At 49.0% G+C, this 8,047-nt stretch overlaps 1 non-coding gene across 1 annotated transcript; it reads left to right on the forward strand.

The window, feature by feature from the left end:
• The first annotated feature begins 5,296 nt into the window (after positions 1-5,296).
• Trnap-agg (transfer RNA proline (anticodon AGG)) lies at positions 5,297-5,368 on the forward strand. Its single transcript has one exon. It is a non-coding gene; the product is annotated as a tRNA-Pro (tRNA).
• Positions 5,369-8,047: the final 2,679 nt, after the last annotated feature.

Genomic DNA, 8,047 nt, shown 5'->3' on the forward strand with positions numbered 1-8,047 from the left:
AAATCCCGGACGAGCACTCGTTTCTTATCGCTGTTGACTTCATTGTGCTATGCGGTTTGCCATTACAACTATCACACACGAGCCTATATTTGTATCTTGACAAGCCTTTTCCTTTCTATCGCGTAATTACGCCTCCGGTCGGCGAACAGCGGGACGTGGATGTGGCTCGTGGGTCTAGGGGTCGGCATGTTAGTAGCTGCTTCCGGTTGTCAAAGCGATCGGACGTACGAACATGAGCTCCGTAAAGGAGGTGTCAACGGCTAGGCCTAGCCGGGATGAAGCAAATTCGGAAGCGAACGACACATACCAGGTTATCCTGCCGACCCTGCCTGTTGGAGAGTTTGCGGAGAGCACCATAATTTTCCACGGTGATGTTACTGTGAGGCCTTGTCGCAGGGAAGAATTCCGTGACGTGCTCAAGGACAATGTTAGTGCCAAGGACATAGTATCTTTTGGGACATATCAAATGAATCATGTGTGGATACTCACGACACGGGACGCTGCGGCGAAAGAAAAACTTGTGAAGTTAAAAGAGTGAACCGTGAAAGGTAAGAGGTGCCTAATATTCGATGCGCAACAGCGCATGATAACCGTAAGAGTACACTGACTACCATACCACATACCAGATGAAATGGTGAAGAGAGCTTTCTGCCTGTATGGCGAGCCCCGTAAGGTGAACCGGGAAACTTATAGCGACGACTTCTTTAAGGACATAGAATCCCCAGCTAGGAACTTCAAGTTAACGCTGAAGGAGGGTGTAACGTCGGAAAGCATCCCGCATATGCTTAAAATAGTGGGACATAACATCTTGGTGTCAATCCCTGGCCGACCCCCTCTGTGCCTCAGATGCCGACGAGTTCGGCATATGCGACAACAGTGCAGGACACCGAAGTGTAAGGAGTGCCGGCGGTTTGGTCATGAAAGTGATGCGTGCATAAGAACGTACGCTGACAGGACACGTGGTGCACTACGACATCCAAGTGACGACTACCTGATGGATGACCTTGAGACAGATGAAGCAACACAAGTAAACAACAAAGCAGCGTCTTGTCAAGCAGAAAATAGCCTGAAAACCCAGGAGGAGAGCGCTGATAAAGCAGAAGTGGAAAGCAGAGGAGAGGAAGAAAAGAGCTTACCAGAAAACGAGGAAACTGACATGGTAACCGCGATAGAAACGAGCCGGGAAGACGCAAATAAAAGAAAGCTAGCTCAGAGCGAGGTCGAAGGAATGTTTGAAGGAAATAATGATGAAATGACGCAAGCTTCGTCCACGACACAATCTCGAGAGTGGAAAACGATCGTCCTCAAGCGTAGGAAAACCTTCAAGCCAACGGTGCCCTACGACCCGCGGGATCGTGGTTCCTCGCAATAAAGTACGACACAATATGAAAGTACGAATCGCCACTTTTAACGCTAACAGTCTGGTATCAACACGCAGGAAGCTGGCGCTGTTGCACATGCTGTGCACCAATAGGACGGATATATGTCTGGTGCAGGAGACGTACGACCCACGTGACCGGGGGCTATCTCAATGATTCGCAATCTGAATGAAGCTTCGTGTCGCCACGTTTAATGTCAACAGCCTGGTGTCGGATAAACGGAAACTTGGCCTTCTTCATATTCTCTGCAGTAGATGTATCGATATTTGTTTGGTACAAGAAACAAAGATTACTACCACGAAAGATGAGGAGGAACTGAGGAGGATATTTAAACGAGATTTCCAAGTTTTCCACTCCAACGCACAAAAGGGCAGTGGTGGCACGGCAGTCTTCGTTAGGAGAAGAAGCGGAGTGAGAATTGTCCCTGACATTGCCCACGATCTTGAAGGAAGGATTAGTGCAGTGGATTGTCTTATCGGCAATGAGCTGTTAAGAGTTGTAGCGCTCTATGCCCCGAACATCGTTACGGATCGCAAGGAGTTTTTCCGGTACTTAAGGGATTTTCTGGAGACGCCGGCTAGCGTCATTCTGGGAGGTGACTTTAATTGTGTTCTGACAGCAGGTGATCGGACGGGAAGAACTCGGTTTTCTGACACCAGTACAAAAGAGCTTCGTTCCTTAGTAGAAGATAACAATCTGAGGGATGTGGCAGGACGAAATGAAGACAATGCCATTCGATTTACGCACTGGCAAGGGTCAGCACATTCAAGGCTCGATAGAATCTACGTATCAGAGGAGCTCTGCACGGAGGATTACACTGTGAACCCAGTAAGCCTTTCGGATCACGGCTTTGTGCAAGTGTGTGTGTTAGTGGGGAAAGATGGGAGAGCGAGGAGTGGGAGGAAGCTACCGTGGAAGCTGAATGACAGTATACTGCAGGACGAATTGTTTGATGAAAAAGTTCAGGAATTGCTGGGAAAGATGTTAGCAGAAGGGAAAACGAACGCGTGCGACTGGGAAGAGTTTAAGGCTAATATCCGACTAATGGCTGTGGAGTACTGTGAAAGTAAGAACGCGCAAAGGAAAGCCCAAGAATTCGCAGCGATGGCAACGCTACGGCAGTTAATCACCTTGGAAGAAAGCTGTCCCGGGGGGTATAAAGAAGACATTAGAGAATGCAAGAAGACATTGCACAAGATACAAAGGTTAAGGCTACAAGGAGCTATGGTGCGAAGCCGGGTCACGCTTGTCGAAAAGGATGAGGAACCATCAAAGGTGTATTTAGCATTGGAAAAGAAACGACAGAAGCAGAAGAACATCAGTAGCGTTAAATGCGGGGTGAAGATCTTAACAGATCCAATCGAAATTGAGCAGCATTTTGTGACGGAATATGAAGAGCTTTTCAAGCAGCAACACACGGCTGGGAGAAACATGGACGTATTCCTACGGGGAATGCCACGACTGCAGGAAAAGGCGAAGGAGCAACTTGACAGGCCAATATCTACGGCGGAAGTCGAGACGGCCATCAAGAAATTAGCGGGAAATAAGGCTCCTGGTCCTGATGGTATCGGAACGGCGTTCTATAAAAAATATAGCCAGTTGTTATCGGTGATCCTTGTAGGTGTCTATGCGGACATACACAGTCCACATCTGCTACCCCCCACCATGAGACAAGCAATAACAGTCCTCATTCCCAAGACGAATAGCACAACGTCTCTGGAAGTAAGTCAGTTTCGACCGATAAGTCTACTCTCGACGGACTATAAGATCCTTGCGAAGATCCTGGCAGCACGACTAGACCGAGCGTTGAGGGAGATAATAGGCGCACACCAAGTGTACGGATTGAAGGGACGCAGAATCACGACGCAGTTACATCACATGAGAGTGATATGCGAAAAAGCGGCCACAAGCGGTATTCCACTGGCAGTCCTGCAGCTAGATCTCAGTCGTGCTTTCGACAGAGTGTGTCACGAATTCCTACTCCGGCTCTTACAGTGGTGTGAGATAGGAAATTATATGATAAAATGGATCGAAACGTGTTACCGCGACCTGACGACGAGCCTGATTATAAACGGAAGGACTACGAAACCCATACCAGTGAAACGGTCAGTGCGACAGGGATGCCCCCTATCACCTATACTTTTTGCACTTTACCTAGAACCACTCTGCCGGAAAATTATTGCTAACACAGATATACCGGGAGTACGATTTGACACCGCCGAACTGAAACTTCTCGCCCACGCAGATGACGTCGCTTTGGTCTCCTCTTCCAAGGAAGGCATCAGTGAAGCTGCGGAGGAAGTGAGTCGATATTGTGAAGTGTCAGGTGCCCTAGTAAACTGGAAGAAGACCAAAGGGGCTTGGTTAGGGCACTGGCCGGAAACTCCAGCACAGTTCGTCGGAGCAACGTGGACTAGGCAACTTGGGAAATATCTCGGAGTGAACTTCTCGCAGGAATGTTATGCAAGAGATGAATGGGATATAAGACTTAAGCAATTAAAAGGATCGCTAGCAGCGTGGTCTGGAAGATACTTGTCTATCTTAAACAGGAGCTTTACTTGCAACACTTCTCTGTACCCAGCAATACTGTATTACGCACAGGCTAGAGTCTGCGATGGAGGCATGGCACACCGTATTCACAGGATATTCGCAACCTTCATCTGGAGATCCCCGATGGAAAGAATGCGACGCACCAACCTGTTTCATTCGAAGCTACGTGGTGGCCTCCAGACGGTCAACATAGCAGTGAAACTTGTTGTTCAGCGCTTCCTGTTTTTCCGGGGCGAGATGAACGGGATCCTACGAGAAGCCATGCAGACGATGGGTTCGGCATACCTAGCACCATGGATGGCCACTTCAAGAGGTGGATTCAAGAAGCACCCCGCCCTGAAGTTTTACAAGGACTTGGCCGAGGCTGTGGAGTTCGTGTGTGATAGGTTCGCTTGGGAGTACTTGATAAACGTTAAAAGAAAAAAGCTATACTGGGACGTCATCGACCTACTGTTTCCTTCCCCGATATACAGAAGCGTGTTCCCCAGCAGGGAAAAATCGAATGTTTTCAAAAAGTTACTCCGTATGCCAGTGGCTCCATGGATCAAAGACTGTTTTGTGCAATGCCACACGGAGACATTGTCAGTTAAGACATGGATGCACATGAAGGGTTTTGAGATACCCTGGTCCCTCAAATGCGACAGCTGCTTTTGTGAAGAAGAAGCCCTGAGACACGTATTTGTGGACTGCCGGGACGCCATACAGTTCTGGGTAGAAGCGCGCATTATAGCAGGCATAGGAACCACAATGGAGTGGGAGGCAATGAAGTTCCTGGACTTTGGTGACATCCTTCACACAGATATCTGGGAAGTGATAGTGGTGGTTGGAATTTACTCCCTATGGACACACAGGCAAGACTTTGTTAGTTGTAAGGAAAACGTACGAACTCCGTTGTCCTGTTTCTTTAGTGCCATGCAATGGACATTGGAGTTGGTTGCAGCGTCAGATCGCTACCAAATGGACGGCCTCGATGAGCTAAAAACCCGACTCAAAAGAAGAAGAGAAAAGTACAAGGAATGGGCCTGTTTGAAGAGGTCCGGAAATAACATTAACGCGAATTCGTGCAAAGAGAAAACGAATGACTAACGAGTGCTTGGTGCGGGAATGTGTATGCATGCTGCTGAACCATGTGTTTTGTGATTCCACTTAGGATTGTTGTTTAGGTAGCGAGGGCCCTCAAGTAGCTTGGAGTTTTCATGCCACATGTGTGTGGCGGGAAGTGCCATGAGCCTTTTTGTTGACACATTGTTGATGCGTGAATGTCCTGTTAGCCATGCGGGAGTACGCATGGAAAAAAAAAAAGAGATACTGTGTGTGACGTGGACGTTTTTTCGAACGTCGAATGTTTTAAAATAAAGGAAAAAAAAAGCTCGTTGGTCTAGGGGTATGATTCTCGCTTAGGGTGCGAGAGGTCCCGGGTTCAAATCCCGGACGAGCCCTCGTTTCTTATCGCTGTTGACTTCATTGTGCTATGCGGTTTGCTATTACAACTATCACACACGAGCCTATATTTGTATCGTGACAAGCCTTTCCCTTTCTATCGCGTAATTACGCCTCCGGTCGACGAACAGCGGGACGTGGATGTGGCTCGTTGGTCTAGGGGTATGATTCTCGCATCGCTTCGAGAAAGCTGCTTCCGCCATCAATGCGTCAATCCTTCACCGTCCTTATCCCTAAAAAGAACCCCAAGAACAGCGAAGCTCCAACAGTTAACGATTTTCGACCAGTCAGCCTTCTCTGCGCTGATTACAAGATATTTGCCAAGGTTCTCAATAACAGATTAGAGGGTTGCCTGCGGGCTGCCATTGGTCAGCATCAAGTCTACGGAGTCAAGGGCACGTCGATCGCACGAAACTTACATGTGATGCGGGCGGTGTGCGAGGCTGCCGAAACACTATCTGCCCGGCTGTGCGTTCTTCAGGTTGACCTGCGGCAAGCGTTCGATAGAGTCAGTCACCAGTACCTCTGTGCGGTTCTTGAAAAACAGAAGGTCGGGAGCTCCCTAGTGGCCTGGATAAAGCTCTGCTACGAAGACATCAGCACACGATTAGTAGTGAGCGGGAGGTTAAGCAAACCCATACCGATTCATTCATCAGTAAGGCAGGGGTGTCCACTTTCACCGCTTCTGTTCGCTGCATACCTGGAACCGCTATGTCGCATGATCAGTTCCAACGAAAGTATTCAAGGGCTCAACGTATGCACGGAAAGCATCAAGCTTCTCGCGTATGCCGATGACCTAACCATAGTGTGCACCACTGTTGAGGGAGTCCAACAAGCACTAGACACCATTCAGGAGTTCTCGAAGCACTCCGGAGCAGAGCTCAACCTCAGCAAGACATTAGGCAGCTGGCTTGGACCGTGGGAAGAAACTCCAACCGATCTTCTTGGCCTGCAGTGGACAAACAAGTTTGAGAAGTACCTCGGAGTAGAGTTCGACTTAAGAAAGCAAGCAGCACACGTATGGAACCCCAAATTGAACCGGCTCAGGCACTCGCTGACTCCTTGGCACGGACGGTTCCTCACGCTCTTCAACAAGGCGTATGTATGCAATTCCTGCTTGTACCCAGCAGTGCTGTATACAGCCCAATGCACGAAATACAACAATGCAGTGGTCAACAAGTTCCACCGACTGTCTGCCACCTTTGTGTGGAATTCTCCAATGGAAAAGATGCGACGATCGAACCTCTTTTTGAGCCCAAGCAAAGGTGGATTTGGACTTGTGAACCTCGACATTAAGCTCAAAGTACAGAGGTTCCTCTACTTCAGGGACCAGGACGATCCATTCCTCAGAAGCTGCACACAAACACTTGGAGCACACCACCTCCATAGGTGGACAGTGCCACTAGAAAATCCGGCAAGGGCAAAGGAGACCCGGGCGTTCTACAGGGAGATCGGAGCGGCTATTGCCTTCTTTGAAATGCGGTTCTCTTGGGACTACCTCAGTAAGGTTAAGCGGAGAAAGCTCTACTGGGATACTGTAGACAGCGTGACACCAGAACCGCTCTATCGGAAGTTCCCTCTCACAACAGAAGCCCAGAACGTCTTCAAAAGGCTACGCAAGCTCTGCGTACCTTCCGGCGCGAAGGACCTCTTCACAAGGTTCCACTGCGAAGTGTTGCCGGTCAAAGTCTGGCTGCAGAGAAAAGGATTCTTTGTCCCGTGGTCAGTGAGGTGTGACCTGTGCAGCGCTGAAGAAGACCTGTTTCATGTGTTTGTAAACTGCAAACGAGCTCGAGGTTTTTGGGAGCAGTTCAAAGCTTTCACCGGTCTGGACATCAACATTGACTGGTTTTCGCTAAAATTCCTCGTGTTCCACGGCTGCGAAGACAACAACACGTCGGCCGCTCTGGTGGTCATCGGTCTCCACTCCTTATGGCGGTACAGGATGGCCATTTCTGAAGGCAAAGCCAAGCCGAAGACACCATGGAACCACTTCCTCACCAGCCTTGAATGGGTGCTCACGGTGGTGACAGCACGGGAAGACGATATCACTTGCAGCGGACTTAGGAGCCTGCTGCACACCATCACAGCAGGGAACAGGAACGCTAGCTGGTGAAAGACAGCGATGTGAAGGCACCTGCTTCGAGCAACAAGAGGGTACGGAAGAGTACCACAGTGAAGACGCCGCAGACCAAGCTGAACACGAACAAAATTAGGAAACGGAACACCTTATTAACTTACAGAATGGCGAAGTAGCCATTGAGGTTTTATGTACGTTCTAGCATGGAATAAAGGTTCACAAAAAAAAAGGTATGATTCTCGCTTCGGGCGCGAGAGGTCCCGGGTGCAAATCCCGGACGAGCCCTCGTTTGTTATCGTTGTTGACTTCATTGTGCCATGCGGTTAGCTATTACAACTATCACACACGAGCCTATATTTGTATCTTGACAAGCCTTTTCCTTCCTATCACGTAATTACGCCTCCGGTCGACGAACAGTGGGACGTGGATGGGATTTGTGGCTCGATGGCCTAGGGGTATGATTGTCGCTTAGGGTGCGAGAGGTCCCGGGTTCACATCCCTGACGAGCCCACGTTTCTTATCACTGTTGACTTCATTGTGCTATGCGGTTTGCTATTACAACTATCACACACGAGCCTATATTTGTATCGTGAAAAGC

The sequence above is a fragment of the Ornithodoros turicata genome, chromosome 1, assembly GCF_037126465.1.
Source record: "Ornithodoros turicata isolate Travis chromosome 1, ASM3712646v1, whole genome shotgun sequence".
Taxonomy (NCBI): Eukaryota; Metazoa; Arthropoda; class Arachnida; order Ixodida; family Argasidae; genus Ornithodoros; species Ornithodoros turicata.